Source organism: Salvia hispanica, chromosome 1 (assembly GCF_023119035.1).
Source record: "Salvia hispanica cultivar TCC Black 2014 chromosome 1, UniMelb_Shisp_WGS_1.0, whole genome shotgun sequence".
NCBI classification, from domain to species: Eukaryota; Viridiplantae; Streptophyta; class Magnoliopsida; order Lamiales; family Lamiaceae; genus Salvia; species Salvia hispanica.
In genome coordinates, this window is record NC_062965.1 from 20,427,952 (window position 1) to 20,442,330 (window position 14,379).

At 36.0% G+C, this 14,379-nt stretch overlaps 1 long non-coding RNA gene across 1 annotated transcript; it reads left to right on the forward strand.

Moving 5' to 3' along the window:
* The first annotated feature begins 7,382 nt into the window (after positions 1 to 7,382).
* LOC125202309 lies at positions 7,383 to 8,359 on the forward strand. Its single transcript, XR_007173075.1, has 2 exons — positions 7,383 to 7,638; positions 7,890 to 8,359. It is a non-coding gene; the product is annotated as an uncharacterized LOC125202309 (long non-coding RNA).
* Positions 8,360 to 14,379: the final 6,020 nt, after the last annotated feature.

The window sequence follows — 14,379 nt, forward strand, 5'->3', positions numbered from 1 at the left end:
CAATAATATAATCAAATTTAGGTATACCATCACGCATGGCTCAAAACATCTGCAGCTAGCCACCTCACTTTTCCATACAGAATAAATGGAGGGAGTATATTGTTTAACACGATTATCTTAAATTAAATGTTCCCTCCAGTCTTATTACATCTTATTACAGTTGATGAAATCACTGGCGGATTGTTGGATATTTTAGTGTAATTGGATTAACTTGATTGATCGGTTATTGTTATAATGATACATCATTTAAGTATGGAGGTGCGGAGTGCACACTTATTTGAATTCATTATGACGTTAGGGGCGAAGCCCCTAAACAGATGAACGGGGGTCTAGGGGCAGCGCCCTCGGGTAGCGGGAACCAAGGGGCGGCAGCCCCTGGCGGGGTCCAAGGGGCAGAGCCCCTGGCTGGGGTCGAGTTGTATTAGAAATTCATCCGAAAATATAATTTCTGAAAGTCAAAGGACTAATTTGCAATTTTGGAAACCTTTTGAAAATCAGTTATTTTCAGTTAAGATTCCCAACGGATACACTGTTTCGTCAACAGCTGCACCGGTTCGTCTTGTTCAAAATCTGATCAATTCTTCTGGTTCATGATCTCGAATACACATGAATTTTCTGCATTCTCTGAATTTTATCCGATCAAATAACTTTGGTAGAACCACCGAAATTGATTTGATCTGAAAGTGATTATCACGACTTTCAGATATCCGTTTTTCTGTTCTATATATTGAATCTCCCTAACAAAGATCAAATCAATAATGTCGAACAAAGAAACGATGAAGGAAGGAGCGAAAGGTTTCGCGAAGTTGGATAAGTTTGCTGGCCAGGATTTTAGACGCTGGCAAAAGAAGATGCATTTCATGCTGACAAATCTCAAGGTGGTGTACGTTCTGAGTACTCCCATGCCCGAGGCTGTTGAAAATGAAACTCTGGAACAGACGAGGAGGCGGATGAAGTGGGAGAACGATGACTACATATGTCGTGGTCACATCTTAAACGGTATGTCTGATTCTCTATTTGATGTGTATCAAAATGTTGAGTCTGCTAAGGAATTGTGGGATTCCCTCGAAGCCAAATATATGGCAGAAGATGCCTCTAGCAAGAAATTTCTTGTTGGTAACTTTATTAACTATAAAATGGTTGATTCGAGGCCTGTCATGGAACAATACAACGAATTGTTGAGGATATTGGGACAGTTTTCCCAATATGATATGAAAATGGATGAATCCATTTCTGTCTCTAGTATTATTGATAAACTGCCACCTTCTTGGAAGGATTTTAAAAATAATCTGAAACACAAGAAGGAGGAATTGAACTTGGTCGAACTTGGAAGTGATTTCCAGATTGAACAGTCCATACGTGATATGGAAAAGAGTTCTGTTGGTAATACTAAAAACATGGTTGGTTCTTCTGTGAACATGGTGGAAGAGGGTGAATCCTCAAAGGCTGGTAAAGAGAAACGTAAGTTTCAAGGGAAACGGAAGTTTCAAGGGTATAACAGTAAGGATGGAAATAAGAAGCCTAAACTGACTTGCTGGAAGTGTGGCAAATCCGGGCACTTCAAGAAGGATTGTAAGTCTGGAAAGGGTGGAGGAAAAGGGAAAAACGAGGCTGGTTCAAGTGGATCCAAGGATCCTGAAAAGCAATCAGGTTCGTTTTCTGTACCTAATAATCATTCTGTTGAGAATTATTATGCATCAATAATCTCTGAAGCATTTTATGTGCAGGATGATGATCTGTCATGGTGGATTGATTCGGGTGCAACATGTCATGTATGCAAAGATCGTCAATGGTTCAAGGATTTTAAACCAATTGAAGATGGATCTTCGTTGAAGATGGGCAACGTTGCAACTGAACCAATCAAGGGAATAGGATCTGTTAGCCTAGTATTTACTTCTGGAAATTCCTTAGTATTAGAAAATGTTGTATATGTACCTGGTATTCGTAAGAATCTAGTTTCTGGCATTGTATTGAATAATTGTGGTTATAAACAAGTGTTAGAAAGTGACAAATACATTCTGTCAAGGCATGGTAATTTTATTGGTTTCGGTTATCTATGTGGCATGTTTAGGTTGAATCTAGATGTCTCTTTTGTTAATAATTCTGTTTGCATGACTTCTACAAGTATTAGTAATCATGTTAGTAAATCAGAATTGTGGCATGCTAGACTTGGACATGTACATTATAAGAGATTGAAAGATATGTCGAAAATGAGTTTAATACCAGCATTCGAGTTGAACAATGAAAAGTGTAAAACTTGCATGTTAACTAAAATAACTAGACAACCTTTCAATAAGAATGTCAATAAAGTTACTAAGGTTTTAGAACTTATACATAGTGATTTGTGTGATTTTCATTCAACTCCATCACTTGGTAATAAAAAGTATGTAGTTACTTTTATTGATGATGCTACTAGATTTTGCCATGTCTATCTCTGTCATTCAAAAGATGAAGCTCTTGATAAATTTAAAATCTTTAAAGAAAGTGTAGAGCTTTATCATGGTGTGAAGATTAAAACTCTTCGCACTGATAGGGGAGGTGAGTATTATGATCCAGCGTATTTTGAATCGACTGGTATAGTACATCAAACGACTGCTCCATATACACCACAACAAAATGGTGTAGCTGAAAGAAAGAATAGAACGTTGAAAGAAATGATTAATTCAATGTTGTGTTATTCTGGCCTAAGTGAAGGATTTTGGGGTGAGGCTATGTTAACAGCCTGTTATTTGTTGAATAGAGTTCCTAACAAAAGGAACAAGATAACCCCTTATGAACTTTGGCATAAGAAACCACCAAAATTGAGTTATCTCAGAGTTTGGGGTTGTCGAGCAGTGGTAAGACTAACTGACCCTAAAATGAAAACCATAGGTCAAAGAGGTATAGATTGTGTGTTTCTGGGGTATTCAGAAAATTCTGTTTGTTATAGGTTCTATGTCTTAGAACCCAATGACTATGTATCTGTGCACTCTATTATTGAGTCAAGGGATGCTGAATTTGGCAATGAGGATAGATTCACGTCTATACCTAAACCTGGAGGCATGATTGCAAGGTCTAGTAACTCTGATGATGTAACTGGAAAAGTGATGGATACACCTCCTGAGGCTAGGAGAAGTAGTAGAGCAAGAAAAGCTAAGTCTTTTGGAAATGATTTCCAATTGTACTTACTTGAAGGATCAAGAAATGAAATTAATTTTCAATATCAATATTGCTTTACTATTGGTGATGATCCAAGGACCTACAAAGAAGCTATGGCTTCAAGAGATTCTGCATTTTGGAAAGAGGCAATCCAAGAGGAGATGGATTCTATAATCCAAAATGGTACTTGGATACTGACTGATTTACCACCCGGTTGTGAAGCTTTAAATAGCAAATGGATCTTCAAAACGAAGATGAAGGTGGATGGAAGCATAGACAAATATAAAGCCAGATTGGTTATCCAAGGCTTTAGACAAAGGGAAGGCATTGACTACTTTGATACCTATGCTCCTGTTGCTAGGATTTCCACAATTAGATTATTGTTAGCACTTGCTGCTATACATAATCTTGTAATTCACCAAATGGATGTTAAGACTGCCTTCTTGAATGGTGAATTAAATGAAGAGATTTATATCAAACAACCAGAAGGCTTTGTCATGCCTGGTAATGAACATAAGGTTTGTAAGTTGGTAAAATCTCTTTATGGACTAAAGCAAGCCCCCAAGCAATGGCATCAAAAGTTTGATGACGTGGTGTTGTCGAATGGTTTTGTATTAAACCAAGCAGACAAGTGTGTATATAGCAAATTTGATGCTACCGGTAAAGGGGTTATCATTTGCCTATATGTGGATGACATGTTGATCTTTGGTACTGACCAAGATCAAGTTGATAAAACAAAGGAATTTTTGTCATCTAAGTTTGAGATGAAAGACATGGGGAAGGCTGATGTGATTCTTGGAATTAAGATCACACATGGAGAACAAGGAATTTCCATTTCTCAATCACATTATATTGAGAAGGTGTTGGAAAAGTTTAACTTCAAAGATTGTTCTTCAGTTAAGACTCCTTTTGATCCTAGTGCAAAACTCGTGCCTAATAAAGGAGTTGTTGTGAATCAGCTTGAATATTCAAAGGCTATTGGATCACTAATGTATGCTATGATTAGTACTAGACCCGATATAGCCTTTGCAGTTGGAAAATTGAGTCGATATACTCATAATCCAAGTTTAATCCATTGGCAAGCAATGAATCGAGTATTTAAATACTTAAAAGGAACCATGGATTATAGGTTGACTTATTCTGGATTTCCTTCTGTTCTTGAAGGTTATTCGGATGCAAGTTGGATCACCAATATGGAAGATCATTCTTCCACAAGTGGTTGGGTATTCCGTCTTGGAGGTGGTGCTATATGTTGGGCATCAAAGAAACAAACTTGTATCACGAATTCAACAATGGAATCGGAGTTTGTGGCATTAGCAGCAGCTGGTAAAGAGGCTGAATGGCTAAGAAATCTAATATATGAAATTCCATTGTGGCCTAAACCGATATCACCTATATCTATCAGATGTGATAGTGCAGCTACCTTGGCTAAGGCATATAGTCAAGTGTATAATGGAAAGTCAAGACACTTAGGTGTTAGACATAGCATGATTCGTGAACTTATTATGGATGGTGTGATATCTGTGGAGTTTGTGAGAACTCATGATAACTTAGCCGATCATTTAACCAAAGGGTTAAGTAGAGATCTTGTGCACAAATCGGCTATAGGGATGGGATTAAAGTCCACTACAAATCTCTGATATTAAGATACCCAATTCCCATTTAGTATGACACTAGATGCAGAATTCAATGTGGAAAACTTAATCTTTGGAGATTGGAACACATTTGAAAATCGTCCCAAGGTATGTGTTCGGACCTACAAGTTAAGGAGGTTGAATATATATATTCTTAATAGTTCTTTTGAAAAATTGCAAATGTAGGTGCAAGAATAAAGGAGCTACCTATATAAGCATGAAGTTTAGCCGCTTCAAGAAGCTGGGACTTGGTTTCGACATGTTTATGAAGGATAAGGACATAGGCTAGTAAAATATAGTGTCAAGATAGAACATATTCGTATGTAAACTTTTGTGTACATTATCTTCGTGTATTCAATGTGAGTTCCCAGGGTTCAATCCTTAGAGACACCCGGGGTATTCGAATATTTGGAATGTGTAATGTACTAATATGGAATTCAATCGTTACGATATTTCATTTATGCAAAAGTTTGAATGTTTGAGATGACTTGTTTTAGTTAATCAAGGATTGCACTAAAATAGGGGAGGATTGTTGGATATTTTAGTGTAATTGGATTAACTTGATTGATCGGTTATTGTTATAATGATACATCATTTAAGTATGGAGGTGCGGAGTGCACACTTATTTGAATTCATTATGATGTTAGGGGCGAAGCCCCTAAACAGATGAACGGGGGTCCAAGGGGCAGAGCCCCCGGGTCTGGCTGGGGTCGAGTTGTATTAGAAATTCATCCGAAAATATAATTTCTGAAAGTCAAAGGACTAATTTGCAATTTCGGAAACCTTTTGAAAATCAGTTATTTTCAGTTAAGATTCCCAACGGATGCACTGTTTCGTCAACAGCTGCACCGGTTCGTCTTCTTCAAAATCTGATCAATTCTTCTGGTTCATGATCTCGAATACACATATGAATTTTCTGCATTCTCTGAATTTTATCCGATCAAATAACTTTGGTAGAACCACCGAAATTGATTTGATCTGAAAGTGATTATCACGACTTTCAGATATCCGTTTTTCTGTTCTATATATTGAATCTCCCTAACATGGATTATGGGGGAGGGGGCACGAGTAGGAGTGGGAATACGGGTATCCGTGGATACCCGACCCGAAAAAACCGGATACCCAAACCCGAAAATCATCAAAATACCCAATACCCGCCCCGACATATCTTCGGGTACTCCAATACCCACCCCGGGTATCCATACCCGACCTATCGGGTACCCAAATAACCGACTCTTTACGTGTGTTAATAACTAATAAAAAAAATTAAATTTTATATAGAAATATAGAAATATTTAAATTGACTAATATCTTTAATGTTTCATTTATTTTTGTAGTATTAAACTAAAACAAAATGGATCACTTTTATTTTAACTATAAGATTACATTTATGGGAATTGATTATGCAATATGTAAATAAAATAATAAAAAGTACGCATTTAATAAAACTATAGAAGCTCAAACAACTAATAATATAATTCAAAAATTAAAATAATTAACTAAAATATAAAAACCACATGAGTTGGTTATGCAATACATAAAAATTATTAAACAACTAAGCAAAATATAGAAGCAGGCATTGCTGAAAGGCAAAAAGTCGTCATTCATGCCATTCAAAGATTCATCCAAAATATTAGTTCTCATTAGTAAATAAATTAGCCCAATTCTTAGAGTTCAAAATGGCTAGACCTAATTTAAAATATACTTTAAATAATAAATTGGATATTCGGGTAATACCCGATACCCATTCGAGTTATCCAATACCCGATTTATGTTATATTTCAATATCCAATCCCATACCCAATCCCATAAAATTAGATATTGGATATCCAAAACCCGGTAGATATCGCGTTGGGTACGAATAAATCCAATACCCGATATCCGTATTCTCACCCCTAGGCACGAGAGGCGGTCGCCCTTATCAGGATGTAAAATTACCATGTCCGCCCACTCCGTTTGCCTCCAGCGTCGCCCCGGACAAAAAAAAAATAGTCATGTTCGCACTAAATCAAGCTAATACTATATATTCCGCCACCTCCATTTCCGGATCTTGGATCCGCCACTGGATGAAATTCACATTTAATATAATTTACTTTACTCTCCTTCTTATTTTACATTTTCTTCGATCATCTCCGTCTTTATTATCTTTTTTACTTATATATTTCATTCCCTTGTTCATTCAAATAGCCCACTAAACATTTATTCCTAATTAATCTTCGTAGTTAATAAAATATCGTAGACAATCTATAATTTATAAATGAGACTTGTTTTATATAAACGTACAAAAATTGTGTGGACACAATATCCCCACACTGCCACACATATAAACGTGAGAATGTAGACACAATTTCAAAAAAGGTGCATTAATCACAAAAAAAAAAAAATCGTGTTACAAAAGGTGTACAAATTGAAATTGATGAGTAGAGACAATTTTACAAAATATCAAATAAGCCCCAATTAGGAAAACCAATTATTACTTAGATATTCCGTCACACGTGGCACAAAACAACTGGCGCCACATCATTTTTCCGGATTGAATATAAACGGATCACACAACCCCCAACTTCTATATATAGCATATAAATTAATCACAAAATCAACACACACAAACACACACACTTCTAAATTAAATATACTATCAATTAATATTCCCAATGGCATCATCCATGACCATGACCGCATCCTTCTTTGGTGGCGCCGTCGCACCGAAGCCGGCCAAGGCCACCACCCGTCGCAGCCCACTGGCGGTGAGGGCCTCGGCGGCAGAGAGCAGCAACACGACACGGGGCCTCACGTTGGCCGGGTTGGCCGCAGCAGCTGTGTCATCCGACCCAATTAAAGTCGCATTGGCCGACGTTTTCCCAGCGTATGTCCCTACTTGCATTACAATACCTAAGAGTATTATTTCCTGTGGTTTGTAAAAAAAATGGATGAAAAAAGTTATATTGAAATATGAGGTCCACTTATTAAAAATAGTAAAAGTGAAATAAGATATTCATGTAAACTGTCCAAATAAGAATTTATAAGACATTTAATAGTGGTTCACTTTATTATAAAGATTGAAATATTGAATCATTTTTTATCTATGAACTAATCTTTTGATCCCCCGACCTCAAGGCGCTGACCCCCCTCGATCCTAAGGCACTGGACATTATTACACTCTCAAGATTTACGGTGTCAGAATACAACAAACGGATTCTGGCATCGGAACCGGACAATCTGGAGCCGAAGCTCTTGACATTTATGTCTGTGTTAAAGGCTGACAGTGTTAACAGCATTGCTGGGTATTACATTACCCAGGTCTTGGCTACGGAAGGTTTAGGCATTTCGACCTCATTCAAGAAGTACACCGCATATGTCCTCACCGTAGACGAGCCTGGAACCGTAATTTTCACTCACTTGGAACGCACTTCTTAGCTATCTTTTCGTGATAAAGTGCTGGCAGAGTCCTAAAAGCAATAGAGTATCAATTATTAAAGCGTGTGAAAAAACTATCTCCAGTAGTTGAACACTTTTGTTAGCCTCTGTATGAGGCCTTTTATTGTACTCCCGTCGTCCATTAATAAATGTTCCATATTTGACTGGCTTGTTTGACTTTGTAAAGAAAAGTGGATAGAAAAAGTTAGAGAGATGTGAGTCCTACTTTTACATATTACTACCTCCGTCCACCAAAATTTGTCCCATTTTTCCATTTCCGTCCGTCCCTCAAAATTTGTCCCATTTCATTTTTACCATTTTTGGTAGTGGACCCCATATTCCACTAATTCATTCCTACTCACATTTTATTATAAAACTAATATATAAAAGTAGGACCCACAATCCACTAACTTTTTCAACTCACTTTCCATTTACGTCCGCGAATAGGAGTCTCGTTTTTCCATTTTAGTCCGTCCGCGAATAGGAGTCCCGGTTCATAATTATCATAAATGGTAAAAAGGCCTCACACTCCACCAACTCATTCCACTCACACATCATTTAAAACTAATATATACAAGTGGGACCCCTATTCCACTAACTTTCTTCCACCCACTTTTCTTAACATTTCTTAAAACCCGTGCCGGAAACAAATGGGACTCCTATTCGCGGACGGAGGGAGTACATTTCTTAAAACCCGTGCCAGATCAAAGTGGGATAAATTTTGGTGGATGGAGGTAGTAGTTTTATAATACCTAATATAGTAAAAAGTCATTTCAAAATAAAAAGTGAAAACAAAATAAGATAAAGAATTTTGCATAAAAATTAAATGACTCAACTACCTTAGGAGAACCCAAAAAAGAATACGACTCAACTACCTTAATATGGAGTGAATATATACAATCTCAATTACTTTATATTCTCTCTTTACATTTTCTTGAATCATCTACTACTTTATATCTCTTACCTATCTATTTCATTCCATTTTTCACTCCAAATAACACACTAAACATTTATTCTTTAATTATCATACTCAAAAGAAATATGACAGAAGGTGAATACAATAAAATTAACATATATAGTCTATAATTTATATTCCCTCTGTTTCATAATAGTGGAGCCATTTCTTTTCAGCACGAAGATTAAGAAAAATTGTATCAAGTGGGTTAAGTAAAGGAAGAATAAAGTAGGAAATGAAAACAGTAGAGAGATGAAGAGAGAATAAAGTAAGAGAAAGCAAAGTAAGTTAGAAGAAATGTGTTGACTTTTACTAAAAATAGAAATGACTAATTACTATGGAACGTACCAAAATGATAAAAATGACTCCACTACTATGGAACGGAGAGGGAGTAAACATAACTGCACACCTTTTTACGTTTGTGACTCAACAGCTCGTTGTATTTCCACTCAACAATTGTGTCTGGATTCTGTGACTGCAGTTCAAGCATGTAGCTTGGTAACTGTTAAAATGATCCCTCCCATCCACCAAAGACAATCTCTAAAGCCTTTCTCCGTGCTTACCATGCCTTCTTGTAACTGATTAGCACGTTGAATCTTTCATGAATATAGGTTTTTATGTTCGAGGCCTTGAAAACAACATCTTCTTGCACTTGATAACGAATACACATAGCAATCATCAATGATGAAAAGTTAGCATGTCCTCTATTCACACGATGACCTTCACAAGTATGTCGTCTCACCCACTTCCTAACTTTCCCCATATCATCATGGACCCTTTGTGTAACAGAAACTTCCCACGAACATTCATTCGATTTTTCAGCGTCGATCTTGCTGATAATAGCTACCCCATCTTCTGTCGTTCCTGCTGGAAATTTGCATACGACATGCCACCTTCTTAGTTTGCTCTCAACGACTTAAACTGTCTTTGATGCCACAAACTCCACACAGTCATAGCCGTCTCCACATGCAGCTTGGAATCAAATTTTGTTCCCATAGCAATTCGATATGGATGTCTCTCATCCCAGTACATGTTGTTGTGTTCATTACCAACTTCATTAGGTACCTCAGAAGGATCACTTGGTATCTGCGAAAGAATTTCATCCCCCTAGGAACGTATTTTGGAAGTGGTTGTTCAACTTGCACAACGGGTTTACATACTACTATCTCATCATCAGAAGCATCACCAGGAGAATCGTCACTTAGACTGACATCTGCCTCAGATGGTGCTGGCGACAATGGTTCATCATTATCTCGTACAATGCAAGTATTATCATCACAGGTATCTGCAACATCTAACTCATCATTCATTCCAACACCAACATCAACAACATCTGCAACATTCATAACACGATCAGAGCTCACATGTTCAACCCTCGCAGATGATCCAACACCACAATCAACAACGCAATAATCAACTGCTGGTGTGATTTCTGAACTTCTCACATGTGAATACTCAACAAATAACTCAATACAACAAGTAGAATTTTGAGCCTCGTTGAACATAAACTCAACACTTTGATGGTATAAATCTCAGTACATATATAACTCATACTGGATGCAAAGACTAAACAATGTCTCCATGACATATGAATGACGTGTTGATTCATATCTATTCTCATCGCACCACATATCATTGCAACTAATTCATAATACGAAACACACGAATTCAATATAATGGAACCTCTCGCCCGAGTTGGATCATAACAAATATCCAACTATGGAAGTTGAACTATTTTACTACTCCAATACAAACTCACAAATATTTGCATGATTTCTGCATAAGAAAATATAACAAATACTCCCTTCGTCCCACTTTAGGAGTCCCGGTTGAGTTCGGCATGGATTTTAAGAAATGTAAAGGAAAGTTGGTGAAAAAAGATAGTGAAATGTGTGTCCTACTTTTTTATATTTGTTTTATAATAAAATGTGAGTGGAAAAAGGTTAGTGGAATGTGGGGCCTAATACCATATATGAAATATTCCAACCGGGACTCCTAAAGTGGGACGGAGGGAGTACAAAAATAGGGATATTTTTTCCTATAAACCCTAATTTAGTAAATCACGGAAAACCAACATAATCTAACAATATAATGCAATAATTAAGAATAACAGATAAACTTACCGAAATCTAACAACAAAATGGAAGAAATCGCCGGGAAAACGGAAGAAAATCGCACTGCCCCCTTTTCTCTCTTTCTCTCGCGCAGAATGGTTTTGCCTCTGTTTCATTTTGTTTGAAGGAGAGACGCATGACACTCATGCGTTTTACCTAGAGACGCATGACCCTCATGTGTCTTTCAATAAAAAATTTAAAAAATTAAAATGCGCATGTCTTTCATGCGTCTTTCCTTAAAACGCACGAAAAGATGACGGTCATGCGTTTCTCACTAACTGGGAAGCTAAAAAAACGCAGTATTAAGATGGATTGCCTAATGTGTCCTAGAACGCAAAAAGAATTACCCCACCAAAAATAGTAAATGTGATTTACTTTCCGTAGATGGAGGGAGTATCATTTTTATAAAATGGGTGCAGAAAAGTGACTGGGACTCCTAAAATTGTTCATACATTATTAGTGGTCCTATTCTTATCCATCTAAACTAATCTTAAAAATATATACTCTACTCTTTTATTTGGTGATGGGTAGGTTACTCGGCGGCTGGACGCCAATCCCCGGTCCAAGTGCACCGGAGATTTTACAAATCACGATATTCGCGGTGTCGGAACACAACAAAAAGAATAATGCGGACTTGGTTGTGGAGTCGGTGGTAAACGGTGAGCAAGCGATTGCGTCTGGTATGAAATACCGGTTGGTGATCGTCGCCAGGGATACTCGCACCGGCCGCTCCAACAGCTACCTCTCCACTGTTTTCAGCCAGGCCGCGCCTACATTGCTAGAGATCCTTTCCTTCGAACCACGTATTGGCTAGCTTTTCCTTGCCTCTATATAGTTTGTTTCGTCAATAAATGGCATTCCCCTCTTTTCTCTTCTGTCCTTGTTCGACCGTTTCTTCACAAGAGTATCCTATGTTGCTTAACTATTCCCTAAAATTTGTGTTCTACCATTCAACTCTTTTATGATTGACTTCGATGATTCCTTTGGGAATTTCACTGAACAGCTGGTGGGCTTGACAGAGTTAGTTTTAATCGGACTTATATCGAACAATTGCTGTGCGTGCTCCCGAGATGCTGCAGGAAAAACAGTGATATATTTGTTTGGGACGCTAAAATTGGGCCAAAATGTGGGCTGTTAAATTGGGCTTGACGAAGCAAAATTAGATCCATTTATTTGTATCTTTTTTGTTTTTCTCATTCTTATTATTACACAGTTACGCGAAGTTCATGTATTTAGGAGTATTTTCACAGAGTTTTATCCGTAAATTAAATTTTCTCAGCGTCCCATTACAGTCACCTTTGGAAAAATTCAATACTTACTAAATTACTTTTATTTTTTAAAATTATTTATTTTATTTTCTCTTCTATTTTAGGGTAGTGTTACATTGCTAATTTTCTCATTCTTTCTTTAATAGACAATATATATAAGTAAGACTTATAGGGAGTGTTACATTGCTAACTCATAACTTAATTGCTAACTGCAACTAAATAATAGCCATTAGATATTTAAATTAAGGGCTTAGATCATCAATCTTTAAATATCAATACAATCAACGAAAAACATCAATAAGGCCATAGGATTAATTCCAAAAAATATCAATAGAGGTATAAATGTCAATTAACTACATGTTTAGTTGAAACTAACTTTTAAAAGAAATCCCAAAACTTTAAATTCATATAACATATATCAAACTAAAGATAATTTCATAAGGATTCCAATGATATCCTACATGCATATGTTCCGACGTCAAAATTTGAAAAAAAATTCAAAAATTTTTAATTTTTTTTTACAGCATAAATGTCAATATACTATATAAAATATGTCAATATAATACATGTAGAATGTCAATATAAACAACGAGTTAACATTCTTAAAGTATTGTGTTGACATTCTCAAAGCATTGTGTTGATATTTTCGAAACACTATATTGACATTTTCATCCAAAACCCTAATTTGGAGGGTTTTTTTTATCTTTTTTATTTTATTAATAAAAACGAAAATTACACGTGGCAAATTATAGACCACACGTTTTCTAAAATCTTATAGCCTTAAATTAGTTGCAGTTAGCAATTGATCACTCTCATCTTTCTTTTATGTTAGATCACTTCCCCACAAAGATATACCTCTTCGAATAGCCGATATTATTCCTAACAAAAAACGTGTTAATAAAAGGTGGATATCCTTACCAAAATTGAGTAGAGACAAATCTTTTGAAAAAATCAAATAAGCTCCCACCATAACAAATGAGAAAATCCAACTTTGGTATACCATCACACGTGGCATAAAATAACAGGAGTCACCTCACTTTTCTATATAGAATAAACGGAAGGAGTGTATTATTTCTAACAGTTAGCTTTAAATTAATGTTCCCTCTGTATCATTAAATTGAGTCGTTCCATTGAGTTTTGCAATTATAACAAATTTCAATACATTTTAATATCGTTTAATTTTTTTCTCTATTTTACTTTATGTTTTTTTTAATCAACTACTACTTTACTACTATCATTTACTTATAGGGCTGCGTTAGTGTGCTAACTAATTTACAATAATAACTAATAACTTTCAATTCTGTGTATTAAAATTATCAACACAAAGACATAATTACATCAATACAACATGTAAATTTAAATATCAACACAAACACATAAGTTTATCAACACAAGAATATTGATAAATTTATAACTTTATGTTGATATTTTTAACATACAAAATTGATACTCCCTCCGTCCCGGAGTATTAGACTCACTTCTTTTGGGCACATGATTTAAGGAATTGATATTTAAATAGTTAAAGTGGAGAGAGTAAAGTATGAGAGAGGAAAAAAGTAGGGGAGAGAAGAGAGAAAAAAGTAGGTGGAGAATAAAATAAGATAGATGCTTTTTGCTAAAAAAGGAAATGAGTCTAATATGTTGGGACATCCCAAAAAGGAAAGTTGGTCTAATACCTTGAGACGGAGGGAGTATTAGTTATTATTATAACTTAGTTAGTATTTATCACAAACCCTTACTTATAACTTACTTATATATTTCGTTCCCTCTTTCAGACTATTTTCACTCCAATTAACCCACTAAAAATTTATTCCTTAATTTTCGTATAGTAGAAAGCAGTATGGGTAAAGGAG